The sequence below is a fragment of the Ambystoma mexicanum genome, chromosome 2p (assembly GCF_040938575.1).
Source record: "Ambystoma mexicanum isolate Mex_15411 chromosome 2p, UKY_AmexF1_1, whole genome shotgun sequence".
Classification (NCBI taxonomy): domain Eukaryota; kingdom Metazoa; phylum Chordata; class Amphibia; order Caudata; family Ambystomatidae; genus Ambystoma; species Ambystoma mexicanum.
Genome location: NC_090923.1, coordinates 1,306,452,835 through 1,306,473,497, shown reverse-complemented (window position 1 = coordinate 1,306,473,497; position 20,663 = coordinate 1,306,452,835). Strand labels below are relative to the sequence as shown.

Genomic DNA, 20,663 nt, shown 5'->3' with positions numbered 1-20,663 from the left:
AAGCACAATCCACCAGACCTTCCAGGACCCCTTCTGCTCACAGTCTCCTCTTACCTAAAGTCAGAAGAGCAAAAGCGTGAGGTTCAAGCTTCCCCTATATCGCAGTTAAACACTGGAACGCCCTGCTACCTACACTCAGAGCAGAACAATCATACTGGCTATTCCAGAGAGCTCTCAAGACCCAGCTGTTTGAATAGACTGCCTTGCTCTCCCTCTGCTTTTTCTCTGCCATTGCCTGCCTTTCTCGTACCTGTAATGGCCGCACAAATTAGCAAATTTTGCATGTAATAAACGTGTCTCCTGTAACCACTGCTTCCTGTGACCAGCGCCTCAATGCCCTCGGGTTGTTTGCGCTTTACAAATGAAATAAATAAATGAATACATGCCACACAGTAGTAGCACATTTAAGCCAAAGGTAGAGATGGTCAGGAGATGAGTGTAGGGTTTGTGGCAGGTGGATTTTGGGTGGCATTGGGTGTGAGCCTGTTGCCTTTTACGGAGAAAATGATTCAGCTTGTTTTTAAAAGAAATATATATAATTAAAACCAAACTGAATCACTTTTGTGGAAGGAAAATGCAAATATATGTAAATGATTGCCTAAAGAATGTAGGTAGGGAATGTAATTGTGAGTGAATTCAAATGAAAATGAAAAGAGCATTCTAGTGCAAGAGAACAAAGCCTTTATATTGAGCACCCAGGCATAGTGTGGTTTTGAGACGCTCCATGTTGAATTATACGCTTTCAGTCTGGATTGCCACACTAAAGCAGTATTTACTTACATGCTAGCAATATGCTGCCCTGGCACGTTAATTCATAACCTTGCTTACATTGACAAAGCATATGCGTGCATATGTATAACTAAAGTAGCTTCAAACGAATGATGATAAAACGCGTGGGTCTTAACTGTGTTATGAATACATATCTGTGCTGACAGCTCTTGAAAGTAGGAGAGCCCAGCTCAAACGTCTTTTCATAGTAAACCTTTGTACTAATTGGGCAGAGTGAAATCCTTTTCATGAAGCCAAAGAATCTTCCATCCTTTGCACTATAGACGATGGCCCTCATTCCGAGTTTGGCGGTAGGGGATACCAGGCACTGGTAAGGAGACCGGTGCCGGTAATCCCTTACCGCCCGATTCCGAGGCCCCCTAACGGGACCCGTAAGGTACGTTTGGTCGGACCAAACATACCTTACGGGTCCTGTAGGGGACCAGGGAGCAAATAACGGGCTTGCCATTCGCGAGCCCGTTATTTGCGCCCTCCCCATTCCGATTGAGCCCTATAGGTGCTCAATGGGAATGGAGAATGGCATTTTCAATGGGGACTTACCGGTCCCTCCAGGGTCGGAATGGACCGGTAAGTCCCCATTGAACAACGCCGGAGGCGGTACCGGTATGGGAGGCAGCCATGGAGCAATTAGCTCCATGGCTACCACCATACTCGGAATGAGGGCCATTGTAATGAAAACCTATACAAGTTGTTGATAAAGGGGTGAGATAAGACAGTAGGCCTCAATACAACGTAGGCGGTCGTGGAATGAACAGTGCCGGTAAGGGACCGGCACCATTCATTCTGGGCCGCCACATTACGAGGTCTGCAGCGGGTCCCACTCTGGACGCCTGGTCAGACCAGACGTGCAGAGCGGGACCCGCTAGCAGACCAGGATGCTAACAACGGGCCCGTCATTAACGGGCCCGTTGTTAGCATCCTCCCCATTCCCATTGAGCCCTATGGGGGCTCAAATGGGAATGGAGATCTACTGGGTCCGGGTCCCGAGAATGGGAATTACCGGGCCCGCAAATGTCGGCATGGCCCAGTAATTCCCTATTTTTGGGACCCGGTACCCGGTTTGGGAGTAGCCATGCCGGTAAGAAAGGCATGGCTACTTCCAAACTCCCAATGAGGCCCAGTGTCAGGATTGTTTCGGGATTGTGTGCCGGCCGTTCCTGTGTTCATCCAGCAGTGCTGCATTTAAAGATTTTCTGAACTAACCTCACCCAAGATTCGAGTCCAGTGTTTGATTTCTTCCACACTTCTATGAAACCTAGTTTGAGGTAAAGTGATGTGCCCACGATCACGCAATCTGGTTCGGTGGATAAGTTACGTTTTTTTGCCCAGGTGTCTTGATTACAGTCTCTAGTTCAGTTGAAATAAAAACATTTCTACCATGCCATTCTTAGTTTTATTTCAACTTGCAATGATGTATTTAGCTTTGTGGTCTGTCAGGAACAACCTCTGCAAATCAGTGTTATTAAACTGAGACAACTAAGTACCAAACTACAGGTTGAAACAAACTGACAATATCAAATTAATTAGGATAGAAATGCTTTGAGTAAAATGAATATGATTAATTCCATATATATATTACTTGCTAACATAATGTGTCCATTCCATAGCACTATAAAAACGGATTTTACTGTTATTTCAAAATGCAGTGCCATTTTGTTGGATATCAGAATGACCAACAACACCTGCTGGGGTTCAAACCTTTGACAGGCTGGTAGTAGGAAGCATTCAACCACTGAGCGATCCTGCTTCCTATCAACACACCATGTAAAAAGCGCCTAATTTATTTCATCCAATCAGATGTATAATGAAGCAGAACGCTTTGCTGAGAAATAAATCACTTTTTGACAATTTTAAGTAAATGGGCAGCTGGCAATGCTCCTGAAAACTATGGGTTGCAGAGGCAGTGCCAGCGGTAACAAGAGGGAAGCGAGAGATAGCAGCTGCTACCGCTGGCTGCCTCTAATTGATGCCCCTGAAAGTCGTCAGCTTTGATCCCCACAATATAAAAGCATTGATAAAGCAAGTCGTTTTGGCTTTGAAGTACTAATACGCATTTCTGCGTAAAGGACAACAGGGAAGAAACACAGCACAGAGCGGATGAGGGGAGCATAGTTGCACACAGAGTGTTTGTTTGAAGTGGTAGAAGAAAGCAAAAGCTTGAGGGGTACATGACAGCGCGGGAAACCAAGACTATGGGGAGCAGCAGCACAGAGGGCAGGGCAAGAATTAGGGGAGAAATGGACAGAAGACACACAAGGTTAGTGGGACTGAGTAAAACAGATGTTGAGAGGAGCAGAACACACTGCACATACAGGTTGAGGAACATTTGATCGGAGGGTACCAAGAAGCCTGAGCTGAAAAAATGACCACAGAGGGGACGGATATGGGTGAGGGGAGAGAGAACAATATAGCGTTTTGAGAGTAGCTCAGGATAAGGAAATGGATTAGGAACATAACACTGAGAAAGAAGAGGCATCGGAGGAACAGGGGTAGAGAGGATGAGAGAGGCTCAGAGGCATACACGCCACAAGAGTAAGAGAAAAAGGAACAGAGGGCACCAGGAATAGAGCAGAGTGAGTGTTACGGCTTATCATCACCATTTCCTTAAATGTACTCAGGGAGGCAGGTCACAGAAGAAGTGAACATACAGAGTCGAAATGTTGCGCTGGAGGAAGACACCACGCTTCTAATTATACATTTGCTTGTGGCAATGATTATGAGAAGCCAGGAATGCACTTTCTCAGACTTCAGGCACAGAGGCCCCTCGTCCCGTGCCCGCCACAGCAGAAGCAGATTGTGGGCCTCTCACCGCAGAGGCCCCTCCTTTACATTCGCCAGACAAAGGGAGGCACTATCCCGTTGGGACAAAATCACTCCTGCTCTTACTACTAAACCAGCAGTGATCACAATCATAAAGGTGAAAATGGCACAACCCAACAGGTATACCTCCTTTCCCTCTTTAAGGTAGCAAAGGCCAAGGGCAGGCTATTCTCCTTGGAGTGGTGGAGCTAGCAGAGAAGCAGACCAAACAACAGTAGTGCTGTGGTTCGAAAACAAAAGACTATTCAACCAAAGCTACATTAAAACAGGATACTTTGATTAGTGTGTTTGTATTTTGTAGTTACATTAAACACACTTTAACCCCCCCTTGCCTACAAGGGAAGACACAGAATATCAAGACTTTATAATGAAAGAGGGCACTTTGGGTTTGAAGATAGAGATATCCAGAAAAGCATTTTTTGTAGCAAATGTTCCAGGTCAATGTTTGATCTTACAATGGTAAGATCAAGGACGCTGGGAAAAGGAAGACAGTGTTCCATCAGCTGCACAGGGTGACTTAGAGAATCCGGATGTGGAGAAGTGAAGACTTGCCTTCAGTGGCAAATGGGCTCTGCTGGCTCAACACAGTGTCAAAGCATTGCAGCAGCAACATCTTGGGTCCCAAAGAAACTGATAAGTAGGAATGCAGTGATGTGTTTGGGATGCTAGAAGATTCCGCGGGTCTCAGGTGCAGAGACAATGGAGCTGTGGGGTTGACGTTGAGTGAAATTCTGAGATGCTGAGGTGGTCCAGCATCGAGCCTGAAAATTATTCCTGCAGTTCTCTTGAAGCAGCTTGGATGACATCAAAGGTGCGCAACCTGGTGTTGAAGTGGTTTGGAGATACAGCGTGAACCAGGGTTCAGTTATTTGGTTCCTTGATTTCTGGGGGCCCTAGCCAGGTTTTCCAGGGGCAAATGTTACGAAGTTCGTTGGTCGTGTAGAGTATGAACTACCCCTCTGTCCCCAAGAAACACCCTGACAACACCTAAAATACTGTCAGCGTGATTATTAAGGCCACAGGTGGAAGTCCCCAAACCAGGACGCGGGACAGCCGGAAGAATCCCTTGAGCGCTGTAAGGCAAGGTACAATGGTTATGTAAGTATGAAAGCAAGACACAATTACTTGTATGTAAATAGCAGATACTAAAATACCTGTGAGGACTTGAAAGAGGTGTGAACCTCCAGACTGTGGCGGGACAAGGCTGTATGGTATAGCAGGCAACCACCTATTGTAGGACCGAGGTCCAACTGGAAACACGTGGAAATCCGAGGTCAGAAACTCAATGATCAAATGTTCCAGCGTCAGTGAAGGGTGAAGCAAAGACAATCCGTGTACTAAGCGTAGGTCGGCAACAGGCAATCCAATGTTCCAAAGTTCCAGAGTCAGAGAAGGGCTAAGCAAAGATGATCCGTGGAGCAGGCGTAGGTCGATGATAGGCAATCCAAAGTTCCAAAGTTCCAGAGTCAGAGAAGGGCTAAGCAGAGACAATCCGTGGAGCAGGCGTAGGTCGACAATGAAAACAGGTCTGTAGAACGAAGAGAGTGCGTCACGTGATCCTGATTGAAACAGCTGTGAAGCAACGCCTTCGGTTTCCGAACTCTTTTTATCCCTGGAAAGGACACACGTGACAACGTCACGTGGAAGCGAACCGAAAGCGTTGCCGCGTTGCTAGGAAACCAGGGTCACATAGTCCGTGACGCGCCGGGCAGCACTGATCTCCGCGGAAGATACGAGTTCCTGGATTGCAAAAGTCTCCACTTGGTTTGCCACCGCAGTGAAGGGCGATAAATGCCTGTACCGCCAAACATGCCACGCCGTGCCCTGCCGTGTGGAACGTGAGTGGGAAATGCTGTGCAGGAATCTGAGCGTGTGTGCCGGGAAGCGCTGATAGTGGTAGAAGCGGAGAGGCGTGTCTTCGGCTGAGTAGGAAGCGGTGTGACAGCAAGGTAAGTCCTTTATTCTGCACCTCTGTGCCAGGAAGTTTTCAGAGAGCACTTTGGGGGCTGTTGCCTACAGGGAGCAGATTCCTGGGTACCAGTGGTCTCAGTTGAAGAAGGGCTTGTCCAGCCAGCAGGTCACTACAAATATTCCTCCAGGATGGTTAAGGGGAGGTTCTTTTTCCCTTCCTGGAACCTTTATCTTCACCTCTGTGGCAGAGAGCTTTAGAGCAGACTGTACTCCCAATAAAAGTTCAAATGTAATTGTTCTTCTTCAGATGTCCAAAAATGATTAAACAGGGTGAAGGGTGGTCTTTCCCCCTTAAATAGGTGATCTTCTACAGCAGATTGGTTCCCTACCAGGTTTCTGTAAGGGTCACAATCCTGGTTGCTGTTTCAGAATCTCCTGGCTGGTGATATACCCAGAATGCTTTGTCTACAGAAAGTTTGAGAGCCCCATGTGAATCCAAGATGGTGCGACTCTTCCGTGGAATGATGCCTCTCTCATGACCTCATGACTACTCTAACTCTACCACCTCTGTCTGCTTACATCAAAGAGTCTCTGTTAATTACCAACCTGGTGTGATTTACTTTAGCCAGGCAGAGCGTGTCCTTCGAAGCACTGAATATATATCTGCCCATGGGGTCAGTTACTGTCTTTCTGGGAGGTGACAGCTTTTTCCCAGGGAAGACAAAGGGCCTCATTACGAGGTATGCCGGTAGCCATGCCGCTATTGGCAAAACCGCATCTGTGTCCTCGGAATGAGGACTTACTGGACCATTCCGAGTTCGGATGGCCCGGTAATTCCTCACTCGAGGACACGGACACGGTTCATCCCCATTCCCATTTCAGCCCCCATAGGGCTGAATGGGAATGGGAGAGGGAGTAAACAACGGGCCATTAGGAGATGGCCCGTTGTTTGCTCCCTCTTCCCCTCGCGGGACCCGGTATGCACGCCTGGTTTTCCCAGGCGTGCTTAACGTGTCCCGCGAGGGGACCTCGTAATGTGGCGCAATGGGTTGAACGGCGCCGCAGCCTTTTACGGCGCCATTTAACCCGTTCCGCCAGGGTCGTAATGAGGCCCAAAGACTTTTGTTTGGGAATAGCCAAACTGTCTATTTTAGTGATCCTCAGTCCCATGTAACTAATACATAGGGGGTCTCAACCAGAAGGCCACTAGAAATCTGTTGACAATAAAATAACACTAAAAGGTTTTTCCCAGTATAATTGTGGATTCCCAGACATCACCATGACATAAATAGACATGTCTTATATTTGGATTTCTCATCTGCCACCAGGTTCTGGGAGCACATCATTTTGAATGGATTTAAATACAGGATTACATTCATTTAGCTGGAATGTACATTTCCCTTTGTACTGCCATGTTGCTAAACTTTAGGCAGCTGCTGGGTGGTCTCAGTAGGAAGGCCTATCAGAGTCAGATGCTTGCACTATGATTATCAGCACAAAGCATTTTGAAATAGGGGGTCTGATTAGCAGACCTCACTTTCACACACAGATTTTACCTGCATTATTTGAATTAATAATCCTGTACCGACAGAAGCCAGTCACAGGCCAGTAGAGCTTCTCCCTACAGTGACTGCTTTGGACTCAGGAGCGGGATCTCAAGAGGGGGAGGCATTGACAGGTGGTCTCCAGTCAAGCACCACCATCACTCAGCTCCAGTTGCTTGTCTTATTCCCCTGCATCCCGCAGTGAATATTTCAATTGAAGACCTGAAGAGACTGATTGTAGAGACAGTGGACAAGACCATCAGCATCATCTCCAAAGCACACAACACATTTTTAGCCCTCAAAGCGCACACACACACCCCTTGTCAGTCATGCAAAGGGACAAAATTAAACATTTTCAATTTATTTAATAATGTGAGACAGTTTCATATTCTATTCTTTAATTATTATATACATGTGTAAAGGTTATATTTAAACAAGCAATAAAAATGAATAAAATAAGAAGAAAAATTAAACTATATAAAGAAAAACAAAATCAGGAAGGATCAGACACAATTGGGAAGGCAAAGACCTCTTATAAAACTGGTTATTCTTGGCATGAAATTTCCAGGGATAAAGAAATAGTTTACATAGCAATATTATTATTATAACGCTACTGCAACGACTAAGACAAAACAAAAGGCAAAAAATGCCCTTAGTAGTCCTATACTGTGCATCATATACATACATTTCTTTATGTTTTTTTATTTTTATTTATTTTTTTTCTTCTTTTTTCCCTCTATGATCTAAGCCTTCCCTTCCCCCAATCAGTGTAACTGTCGATACATTAAGTTAATTTCATAGGTTCAGGCATTGTACCCCAGTAGCCCTCAGAGATGATAATGAACTCTACAGATCATAAAATAGGGGGTGTAATCTGTTAGCCCAGTATACTGTAATAAAATTGAAATGATGGATGGGCTAGATGGAGATATAGCCAGGGATTTCTCAATATTCAGCCATATGCTATACATAGCTATGTGGGTTTTTATGGAAGTTGTGTTCAGGCTATGGTACCAGAACCATGGTTCTTCTATGTGCTCCAGATTATGGACCACTTCCCCATAGCATAGTTCATAGGTTTTGAGCATGGTCGGACAGGCTGTAAGGTGTATAGCTGTTTCATAAATGGAGATGTTCTTGCAGATACGACAATGTCTTTCATGCGAGAGTAGATGGATATCTATCCATTTGTTGGCTAGTACCGGTAAGCAGTCAAGACGCAGCAAAAGAAGAAAGCATCTAAGTTTACTGGAGGGACTCAAATTAAAGTACAGCTGTGGTTTCAAATAGGTGTAAAGTCTGTACTGTACAAATTGGTACTTCGTTAGTTTGCTCAGATGATCGTAATTCTCGAGCCAGTCCCATAGTTCTATTAGTTTAGAAAGAGCCTTCTTCGATTTATCACTTGTGGCCCTCAATGCTGGATTCCAACCAATCTCCTTATACAGATTTTCCATACACGCTTTTAGGTGATAGAGAGTAGCCTCCCTAGAGATTTCTCGTTGCAATGATCTCAGTAAGGGGTTCAGTGGTTGGTTGGTCATCTTAGAGTAGATCTCAGCTCTTCTTTCAAGTACGGTAGCTTTAAGGGAAGTTAGCCCCAATTCCAGTCTTATTATCGCCATTGGAATACATTGGGGGAGACCCAATATCCGCCTCCAGAATTTGCCCTCTATGACTTGGAGCCAGCTTAAATTGATGTATAGTAGTGCCTCCAATCCATAAGTGACCATGGGGACCAAGATCTGCAAATAGAGCTGGCGCACACCCCACATAGTATAGCCACCATTTTTTATTGCAAAACGCTGTATTAATGCAGTTAATTGTGCAGCTCTGGTGATTTGAGTTTGTATGCACTTAGTGTATTCTCCTGCAACATCCACCTCCACCCCCAGATATTTATATGTGGGTGTGTATTTTATCTCAGTCCCCTGAATGACTAGCTTGGGTCTGGTGAATTATTTAGCCGAAAATACCATTAATTGGGTTTTTTCAATGTTGATAACCAGATCATTTTTAAGGGCATATTCCCAGAGCGCGTTGGCCGATCTAGAGAGGCCGCTGAATGTATGGTCCATGATGATCAGATCATCAGCGTAGGCGAGCACAGGACAGTGCTCGGATCCGATCCGTGGAGTGCAAATGTGTACTGCAGATACCGCTAGGGGAAGATCGTACGTGAACACATTATATAGGAAAGGAGCTGTGACACAGTCTTGTTTCACTCCGCAATTCTGTGGAACTGGAGCGGTCATATGGCCTTGGGAATCCAGCTTGAGTTTAGCCGTGGTGTTTCGATGTAAGGCTCTCAGGTAATAGAGGAGTTCTTCAGGACAACCCAGTAGTTTCAATTTTGACCAGAGTTTATCATGGGGCACTGTGTCAAAAGCCGCTCGAAAGTCTATAAAGAGGGCGTATAGAGAAGGTTTCCCATTGGTCTTAGCTCCAGTCCTCAGTAGATCTAGGATCATCAGGTTCATGGTGGTTGTATAGCCTTTCCTGAATCCGCTTTGAAATTGATTAAATATTCCAGATCTATCTGCCCATGTCTCCAGTTTGTCTAGAAGCATCGATGCAAATTACTGTCCATGTTAGACTGTACAGGGAAGTTGTCTGTAGTTTCCTGGTTCAAGTCTGTTTTCTCTCTTGAAGACTGGAATCAGTATGGAAGTATGCCATGAAGTCGGTATATTACCAGTTTCCAGTATGTTGTCAAATTGGATTTTAAGCAGGCTGGCCCAGAAATCAGGATTGCTTTTCAATACGACATTGGCTAGGCCGTTGGGTCCTGGCGCTCTAGATGATTTTAATGATTTAGTTTTGGCGAGAAGTTGTTCATTGGTCACTATGAAGGGTTTCTCAGGCGGGACCAATTCACGGCTGCCGTGGTGGACTGATGTAGTTGTAACATTGCGTGAAGACAAAAATTCAGACCATTGCTGGGCACCTATCGGGTTAACCATGGTGTGCTGAGTAGGACCCCTCATTTCATTTAGTACACCCCAGATGTTTCTTGTATTTTTGGAGCATGCAACTTGTACCATTTGTTGCCAGCGACTTAACTTCTCTGCTCTTCTCTTGGTCTTGATCCAGGCACGATATTTGTTCTTGAGGGTTCTACGCTGAGCTACAAAGGATTCAAGTGTGACTGTAGCAGTTCTTGCTTTTCGAATAGAGGCCCTTAGTGCTCGTTTGGCGTCACGGATGGTTTTATCAAAGGGTCTGGTCTTTCTTCCATCTTGGATCATCATGCTAGAAATTGTAGTGGAATGTGATGATGAAAAGGCCGCAATCCATGATTCAATATCGTTAGCAGTAAATTTGGTGAAGGCTTGGATATCGTAGAGCAAGAGAACATGAGTTGAACGAGCCGCATTATCGATATTTTTTGGGTGCCAACGTATAAAGGTGCCAGCTTGATTAGTCATCAAGTTACCCAAAGAGCTGGGGCTCTGGCTTGGCCACTCAGCTGCTAAAGACAAGATTAGAAGGCTGTGATCACTCCAGTTGTTCGAGGTGATCTTCATGTCTTTAATTCTACTGGCTATATTCGGAGTGACAAATATATAATCTAGGGTACTATTTACGGAGGTGTTACGCCAAGTATATTTGCCGGGATAGTCACTTTGCGTTCTCCCATTGATGAGTTCTAAGTCCCAATCAGAGAAAAAGTGTAGCCAATTTAAGCCTTCAGAATCTTCTACGTTGTGAAGCATACGCCCCTTGGGATGTAATAGGGGATTGAGCGTAGTGCCTTTCGAGCCCTTTATGTGGCAGTTAAAATCGCCTGTGAATATAACTGAATTATTCCCCGGTATTGTGGTCCATTCGCTAAATAGCTCATGGGCAGCCTCTTGTAATTATTCTCTGCACACAGCTCCTGGAGGGTTGTATGAGGTTACGAGTAGAATTCTTTCAGAGGCGTCTTCATAAGGGACTACAATTTCCACAGCTAAGATGTTATCAGGTTGGCTGGTATTAATTCGGCGAGATTGGAGAGAGTGCCTGACACCCACAATCAACCCTCCGAATGGTCTCCCCCTGGAGCCTTTCTTGGCAAAAGACTGATATAATGTATATCCATTAAGGATCACCGGAGAGACCAGCCATGTTTCCTGTAAGCAAATGCACAAGTGGTCTGATAGGGTATCTGCTGATCCTTGCGAAGATAGTAAATTATTAAAACCTCTGCAATTCCATGAGGCAATGGTGTGGTCTCATTGTTTATTTATGATTAGAGGGAGTGATTCAGCCAGCCAACTTAGAACTTTCTGTACGTCCGCTATCTGAACTTTATCCGCCTTAGGTAGATCTGAGGTCGGGGGAGATTTTTCCGATGAAGAGACCACATTACGTGGGCAACTGAGGTCTTCCATTTCAGGGTCGGCATCAATCTCGATGTCTACAACCAACAGGTTTTGTTTGAGGCTTCACATCAGTTGAGCTGTAGCTAAGAATTTGCAGTGGACTGCAGAAACATTAGGGTTGGTAACATGGAGAGGCTCCACGTATTCAAAGTCTGCAGAAATGAGAACACGAAGTTGAGGCACTTAGTGGAGCCTAATTATGAAGGCCGATCTAGTGAGCCAGTTTCGTTCGTGTTGCTGATACAAATTTTTGATGATACAAATGCGATTGTTAGAATAGTCAATTTGTGGAGGCTCATTGATGGTAGGTAGATTAGAGATACTTGTTGCCAAAGGGGCCCTGATTGGGCTTTTGTTAGGAGTGGAGGAGATCTTTTCCAAGTCGTCGTTCAATTGAGATGAGTCGAGATCGAGTTGATTTTTCTTCTATACATATGGACTCAATCGCAATGTCTGGAATTAGCCAGATTGTAAGAGAGCCAGGGCCCTTAGATTTACGTTTTGACGCCCTAGTTGCTCTCTTTTTGGCCTTTTTTGACAGTTTCCCCGACGGAGCAGTCGCGGGCAGAGGGGAGGCTATTACGCACAGCTTTTTTTTCATGTCTGCTCTTTTAGCCAACCTTCGTTGTTTGCGAGAGAAATATATTTCTGACTCCTCTGAATGTTCAGGTGCAGGTATTGCACTAGGGTCAGAAGGAGGCCATACAGGGTCGTTGTCCATAAGCCTAGGGTCCGGATTTTCTTCTACTCCAAGAGTATCTTTGCCTCCTTCTCTTACTGCAATAGTGAGGGTGGTCTCTAGAATACGCCCACACAATTTCAGAAGGATTTTTAGGGCGAACTGCAAGGAAGCCACTGAGGATTGCAGTTCAGCCAAGGCAGAAGTGTTCGTAGTAGAGGCTCTGCTGGATTCGATGTTGGTTGCCGATACAGAGGGCTCTTGGAACAGAGCCAGAGTGGGAGATGTAGATAGTCTTTCAACGTGGTCCCTCTGTGAAGATGGAACACTTGGTAGGGGATTCTGTGAGATGTTACCTAGCTGGCGCGGGTGTGCTGGAGTCATAGCCCGCTGCATTGATAGGCAAAGATCAAGAAGTGAATTGTTATCTATGTCGTCATAATTTGTGACTTCGTGAAGTGCCGCAGTGGGATTGTTCACCGGTTCCTCAACTTCCGTAGTGCTGGAGTTTACTTCAGGAAGGACATTAGGTGGGAAAAAGTCTGTGATAGCCCCTTTCAGAGGGGGTCCATTTCGCTTTGGCCATTGTACTGTTTCTTCCGGTGTCTGATGAATCGCTTTTGCGTTTCCAAAGGTTATAGTTCGTTTGCGGTCCTTGCCTGTAAAACGGCATATACCTTGCGCAAGTGAGTAGGCGCGGTCAATTTGTTGTTTCAAAAGTTTCTTACCCTAAACGTAAGAAGGTTATATATGAGGTCCCGACCTTGAAGCCGCTGGTAATAAGCTAAGCAATAGCGAGCTTGGCTTCGGAGGTGCAACCGTGATCAAAGGGCGAACCCTGGAGTCTCTCGGCTGAGCCCAAGAGGTGAAAAAAAAAGCTGAGTGAAAGAGAAACCAACAAGTAACTGTTCAGGACGTGGGCGGGTAAGTCTTCAAACAAGGCAACACAAATCAGAACACAGTTCCTGAGAAGCCCAGCAGCGTGGCACAGCCCACGCTCGTGGGGGTTTGCAGACTGCTCCCTTAGGTAAGTAGAGTAGAATCCACTGAATGTTTGTTCGGGGCAAGGGTTGGCTAATCCTCGCAATAAGCGGGTTTTAGTACACGGTACCTGAGAATTCCAGCCGCACTGCGCGTCCCACGATCCTGTGGAGTGCAGACTGCTCCCTTAATAATGATGTTTTATGCTGAAGACCTGGACATGTGCTTTTAGCTGCCCCCACAGAGTTGCAAACGACCGTTAAGTGATTTGCGGATTTATTGTGCAGCCAGGTACACAAGTATTAATTAAATTGGCCCCTGCACACCCCCCTCGGTTCAAAGGCTCAGTGGCCCACAGCCCCCGAGAGAGAGTATAATAAAGTTTACACTCAAGCACAACGTCTGACTGAACGAGACACGGTCGCATGCGCCTGTACCTTACCGCATACCGTTCACGTTCACAGATGCCCAGCCGCTGCAGCCCACTTTACTTGTGTGGCTCCCGCAGCTTATTGCCAGAGTGTTTTGCAGTCCTCTGGTCTCCAGGACTCCAAGTTCCGCCTCCCGCGAAATTCGTCACAGGAGTCACAGGAGTCTTGGGTTTATGGGCTTACGGGCTTGTGCTTGCACTTTCACTTACACGGCTACCGACATGACCGCTAGTCTCTGTGTTCAAAAAAAGAGGAAAAAAAAGGGAAAGAAACGCAGATCGCCAAGGCGCCCGTGTTGCTGCTGCACTGCACTGACCGCTCTGACTCAAGCTGCACCCCCGGAAGGAAACAAAGCCGGAAATCACAGTATCAACAAGGGGCCGCTTCTGAGTCATCAATCTATAGCATATAGAACAAATTAAAAACATTTTGTGAAATTAAAAATATTCTGAAAAACACACAAAAGCATCCTTATCCCAAACACACACACAACCAATGTAGCCATGAGCAGTAGCGCTGGGGAGACAAAAATACAAAATAAGAAAATATACCAGGAAAGGAAAAATATTCTGCAAAATGCACAATATGATCTGCCACACTAAACATACCTATCCTATCAGCAGGTGGCCAAACTAAAATGTAAAACATTTTCTGAAATTACAAGTATTCTGCAAAACACACAACACACCTATGGCCCTCAAAACACACATCACTATTCAGTAATGTACACTAACTTTGGAGGGTCAAAATGAAATAAAAAACATTTGGAAAAATTCATAATATTCGTAAGAAAACACAAAAATCATCATCATTGTAGTCATAGGGCCTCATTACACGGTAGGCGGTAACCATGGTGCTATTAGCGCCATGGTTGCCGCCGGTATTTTACTGTGTCCGCTGTGGTGGATGGCAGAATTACCGCCCTACTTCCAGGTGAGCGGGAGTGGTAATTCCCCATTCACCAAGGCACTTCCTCATTCACATTTTTGCCCCCATAGGGCATAATGGGAATGGGGTAGGCGCTAATTACGGTACCGCAAATTGCGGTACCGTAATTAGCACCAAGGTCCCTTTGCGGCACCCTACTTTAACGGCTGGTAAAACCAGCCGTTAAGGTTGGGTCCCGCAAAGGGAACTCGTAGTAAGGCGGTAAGGGTTTACCGGAACCGGTGCCCTTACCGGTACCGGTAAACCCTTACCACCTAACGTGTAATGAGGCCCATAGTCTGCACAACAGGGGTGCAAAATTAAGGAGGCTTTAGCTGATTTTTTAGGGTTTTGTTGCATTAAATTCTCACCTTAACGTCCCTACAGCTAAAGTTTTTTTCCTTGAATTTCAAAGGTTTTGTTACAATGTATTACTCACCTTAACGTCCCAGCAACTAAAGTTTTTTTCTTTGAATATCAAGGGTTTTGTTATTCCATTGATTTTAGAATGCTTCCAGACCACTAGCATGGTCTTCGGCCATGGTCAGTGGGCATGGCCTTTGGCTCAGTGGGCATGGCCTTTAGCCGTGCCCACTGTCCATTTTAGAATGCTACCAGACCACTAACCATGGCCTTCGGATTGCAGACTTTGAGAATTCACAATGTTTTTAGGCAATGCACAGTGAAATTAAATTATTTGCCATGGAGTACACACTTTGGTTAAGCAGCGTTCTCCAAGCGGTACACCCCTTTTTCAGCGTGAAAGCCATTCCCCGGCATTATTTTGGCACGAGGGATGTTTGGACATGGCTGACATTGCAGCCATGTGTCAAGATTGGAGGCCTTATCCCGTCCCTCCTCACCTGAATCCTCTGTGGCAGATTCCTTCGGATTCAACTCCGTCTTCTTACGGTCCTTCCTCCTTACAGGAGTCTTGTTCTTTGATGTCTTGGCTTTCTTTTCGTGCAAATAGGGTCTAGCCCCTCCGGAGGCCACCGCGGCAGAGATAGAACCCTGTCCGCAGGGAACCCCAGGGGGCCAGACCTAAATCAGGGAAAAAGCACGAAGGCAGAAAAAACCCTGTTTCCAGATGGGTTCTAATAAGGAGTGGGGAATTCCGTTCACAAGTAATTGAAGTCTGGCTGCTGCTGATAGCTGAAGTAGTTGACCTCCGACTCCGGTGGAGAGAGCCAGTTAAGCCCTGCGGTGACAGTAGGGCGAAGCACACAGAGGAAAGATACAGGAACACAAATAAACCAATAAATAAATCTTAAAGGAAGACAGAACAGAGAGAAATGCCCGTAAATAACAGTGCTAAATAAGGAAATGTGTGCAGGTAACCATAAGCAGAAAGTAGAAATATGCCTGCAGAGTGCAGTAAGTCAGTAAATGAAAAATTAGAGTGTAGAGAAGACGAAAGGCAGAAAACGCTGAATCAAATAAACTGAAAGGATTCGGCGGAGGTGTAGTACAGAAGCACAAGAGAGGCGGAGCAATAGAACAGATGAGGAGAGAAACGCTCGCAGAAGTAGCAAGAACCAAGAGACAGGTAACAAGGGAAGAAATTATGTAAAGCACAAAAGGTAGGCACACGGAAGGCAAAAGGTAGCTGCAAGGATGGTCGGCAAGGAGGAAATATCCAACAACGAAGTTCCACACGAACCGGAGCGATGTGTACAGATACAACGCATCGGTTTGGGGGAGGAGTCAGAATTTAAAGGTACGGCCACCATCTTGAATGAGGACTAGAGCGCTCGCAAGTCAATGTTTCCAGCGCTTCCAAACCTTCCATTCTCCGTTCCTGACACCATGTCTATATGCCCTCATGCTAAAGAAGATCACAGGATTGCACTGCAACAAACCTCGCCACCTCCCGCTTGCAGTGCTTTCTTTTAATTAAATGAAATTAGTTAAATAAAATAAAAAACATACACCCTTGCACCGTGGTCTACCAGAGTTCGAGGCCCAGCATTTAACCACCAGGCCACAATTGCTTGCTGCTTCATGGGGCATACGTTTCATACTTAACCAGTATGCTACAATGATGTTATTGTTTGGATTTTCACAAGTTTTATACCTAGCCTTTTATCATTGAACATATTAAATTATAGGCTAAGTGCTGCGTCTCAAACTCCTTAATGCCAGAGTTCTCTGATAGGAGTGTTCAGCATAAATATGATTTTTTAAATTTCATTTTTTCAGTTTTATAAAAATGTGGATGCCGTGTGTTATGAGATATTTAAAACTAAGAAAACACACAGCATTCAGGACTGTTGACTGTCTACCATCCATGCAGTAACCGGGACCGACCCTGCTTAATTTCAAAGCGAGGAAGGATCCAGCCCCCTTAGGCCATGTTTCTCCAAGTGTTCTTCTAAGGGGGGCTCATATATTAGGCAACATGGCCTTAGTGGGCTGACCCCTTCCTCACTTTGAAGCTAAGCAGGGTTTGTCCCAGTTACTGCAGGGTTGAAAAACCCACTGTTGCTGTAAATATACCTATTTTTTTTATTATTGACTGGGAGACTACAAATACCAGAATGCAATTCAGCAAAAGGCAAAAAATGGTCTCTGAGTGCAAAACCTTCAAGGACTGACTGTAGCACGGTTTAAAAAAAGTAAATAATTCAGATGCCCATTTGGTCGCCTATCCATGAAGTAACTGGTACTGACCCTGGTACTGACCCTGCTTAGCTCCAAAGCGGGGCTGACCCTGCTTAGCTTCAAAGCAAGCCCCTTCCTCACTTTGAAGCTAAGTAGAGTCTGTCCTGGATACTGTATGAATGGGAGACCTGGATGGCAACTGAGTCACTGGCTGTGGCCTTTGGCCACGGGCAGTGATTTTTCACCCCAGACGTCACTATAGTTCTAAAATATCTTTTTAAAAAAATGCAACTGCTGGTACCGAACTACACATACCCACGGTTATCTGTAGTCCTTTGTAACCTCGGATATAGCAAGAATATGGCAAAAAAGCCTGAACAAAAATGCTTTCCCGCCATCACCAAGTGCCCCCCTGATCTTTGCCAGCTCCCCTCACCCCCCAGACGGCCTCTTCACTCCCCTGCCCTCTCCCTTTTACCCCAGAGCACACGCTGCTTCTGTGACGCAGTGTGCTTTCGGGATGTCATCTATTTGCGGCTATAGCCGAGGCTACAGAAAGCTTTGTGTTGCAAATTCAGTCCCTGGACCCCCTCCAAACTTCCAGATTTCACTCAGTGCTTTCTAGCCATCCCCCCACCACTACCTTGATGGCATTTGTATGTTTTATGACCTGCAAATAGCTTTTTACTGCGTTTCATTTTCTCATAACCTCGGCTAACTCTCTCGCATCGAGAGACAAACAAGATGGCTGTTTCATTTCTGAAAACCATGATCCTGCAATGCAGCATGGGAGATATAACTATAATTTTTGAGGAAGGGGGCACCCCCTTCTCCGTCAAATTTTTTATAAATACGACACAGACCCCAAACCATGGATGGATCGCGAGTTAACACTTCGTGCCTAAGTTGTTTCGGACCTGGTCCAAATCCATCCAGCATTTTAGGCTGAGCGCTTTGACACAGATTTATCTTTTTTGTCTATGGGAAAATGAATGGGACGTAGGCCGCACTTTTGGGAAAAAAACATTTTCTGGATGCTTAATAACTTTGTTATTTTTTAACAAATCTTTACGAAACTTTGCAGTCTGGGGGAGGTGGGTGCAGACTTTTAATCACTTTTGAAATTTCGGCCAAATCCATTACTCAAATCAAAAGTTATTAAAAATTGAATTTGTAGGGGTTCCTATGTGCCTCGGACTCACTTTAACTATAGGGCGGCAACTGCCGCCCTATATAATATATATATGTATATATAAGTCCATTTGAGCCAAGTCACACGTTCCACAACACCACCTAGTAGCCATCGCTTAAACCCTTTTTAAACCCACGACAACTTTCTTGGTGTTATGACGACAGCTTCATGGAGTTGGTTCATGCAGTTAGAGAAAGCTAGGATCACCCTAGCTAGACAAGGTGGTGCTCTGGCAAAGTTTGCAGAAGTGCATGGCAATTGGGCAGTGCGTGTCTCATTAGAGGCCTATACGGCCCAGGCATGACAGGCTGCTTTATTTGGGGCTGAGCTTTGGGGACATTTGGAGGTTCATTCTTCAGCTACTGGCAGAAAATAAGTTCCTAAAGAATATCTTAGGACTACCCTTTAGTACGCCTAACTTGCTGGTCCTCTTGAGACGGGTATGCAGTCGATCAAGTGCATTTGCTGGTCCCACCCTGGTTTAGGTCGAAATTACTGAGGAAAAAAAAATGGTTGCATTGACCAAAAGTTCTAAAAATGCTACCACCAAAGGTTCGAACACCAAAAGTTTGAACCTTTGTTGGTAGCATTGAAAAAAAATGAACGGGGGCTGCTGGCATGTCCCCCGCATTTCCCCACTCACTATACTTTATGGTATAGTGAGCGGGGGACACCCCTGCAGCCTTCCGTTACAAAACAAAAAAGAAAAGGACCCTGCAGCGCCGATTCCTGATCACGGAAGTGAAAGGGAACTGGCACTGCAGGAACTCAGCGTGAAGATGAAGGTAAGTGGGGTTTGTTTATGTTGGGGGTGGGGGTCTGCTGAGGGTGTGGGTGGGGGGGGTGTTATGGGTGTGTTGTGTGAGAATGTATGTGTGTTCGCACCTTTCTCATTTGCCTGCAGTACTTTCAGCCGCGGGCAAATTACTTAGATTCCCCGCCCTGCCTTATATTGGATACACGTGTGGTCCAATCCCCACCTTGTTAGGTATAGAGCTGCCGTGATGGATGTAATTTCTTAGCAGGGGGGCATTCTCTGAAATGGGTACGGCATGTCAAGCCTTGTCTCAAGGACCTCGGTCTCTGGGTCTGTTGGAGTAATCCTGGCTCTCTAGAAGTAATCCAAAAAGACGCTAAAATATGCTGCCCTTGCCAAATTCCATTGTGATTCAGCTGTGAAGGCCTCAGGCTCCCTCCTCCTGGCACGATATGTGGCCATTAAAACCCTGGTAGGCTTGAAGAATATCTTGATTATGTTAACCCCAAGTCTGAGAGATCGTTTTACATAACATTCCGGTTCGACACATTGGCCCTCATTCTGAGTAGGTCGGTAAGGGATACCGGGCACCGGTAAGGAGACCGGTGCCGGTAATCCCTTATCGCCCTACTACGAGGTCCCTTAGCGCATCCCTTCCTTAACGCCTGGTCTGACCAGGTGTTAAGGACGGGACCCGTTAAGGGACTTGGGCGCAAATAACGGACCTGGCATACGCCGGCACGTTATTTGTGCCCTCCCCATTCCTATGGTGCCTCAAATGGGAATGGGGAATGGTTTGGTGAATGGGGACAAGGCTAGACTAGACCGGTAAGACCCCATTGCACCAAGCCGGACACGGTACCCTTATTGGTGGCAGTCATGGCGCAAATAGCGCCACGACTACCACCAACCTCGGAATGAGGGCCCTTGACACTAGGGTCTGTAGCTCACAAATGACATTTTAATGTTTCCCCCTTATGCCCTCTGTGCAAGGAAATGACTGAGGATTTAGATACTTTTCTCCTGATCTGCCCAGTAACATAATCATTAAGGAAGTAAGTGCTTTCTAAGGTCCCTTTGTCGCTTACAGGGCTGTAGGACAGTTGCAGCTGCCTTGGCAACCTGTCTAAACTCTGGGGATGGCCCAGCAGTATTTGCTACGTGCAGGTACCTAAGATGGGCCTGGAGTATTAGAAACAAGGCACCGCCTTCATGAAGTTTAGATGACCCTGTTCTGTATACCATGTAGTAATTTTGATAGTGGTGCCACTAGAGAGGTGGATCCAACGTACAGCCTGTTGGGTTACGCTGTGCTAGGACTACAGTTGTTTGTGAGTGTATTAAAACCCCTGTGATGATGTAATGATCCCCCAGTCCATTGATGTTTTATAAGGAGGTTGCGAGTATTTTGATCTACTTTGTGGCACTAACCACTGTAGCTAACTGTTAATTACTGATGGTGGGTGTGTCTACACAGTGCTATATAATCGTTATGTATTTGCCCAAAGGATCCCCATTGTAGTGATATTTTATGGAATGGTTATGAACTTGCCCAAATGGTGTACCAATGCACTGATATTTTTACATGCACTGTTTTATGTGATTATGTGTAAATGTTTACATTGCTGGCTTTTATGAATTATGGATGAAATAAAGCTTAA

The 20,663-nt window shown here is 45.6% G+C and overlaps 1 protein-coding gene across 2 annotated transcripts in view; it reads right to left on the bottom strand.

Moving 5' to 3' along the window:
- BHLHA15 (basic helix-loop-helix family member a15) overlaps positions 1-20,663 on the bottom strand; it is a 127,917-nt gene that overhangs the window by 30,709 nt on the left and 76,545 nt on the right. The window lies entirely within an intron of this gene.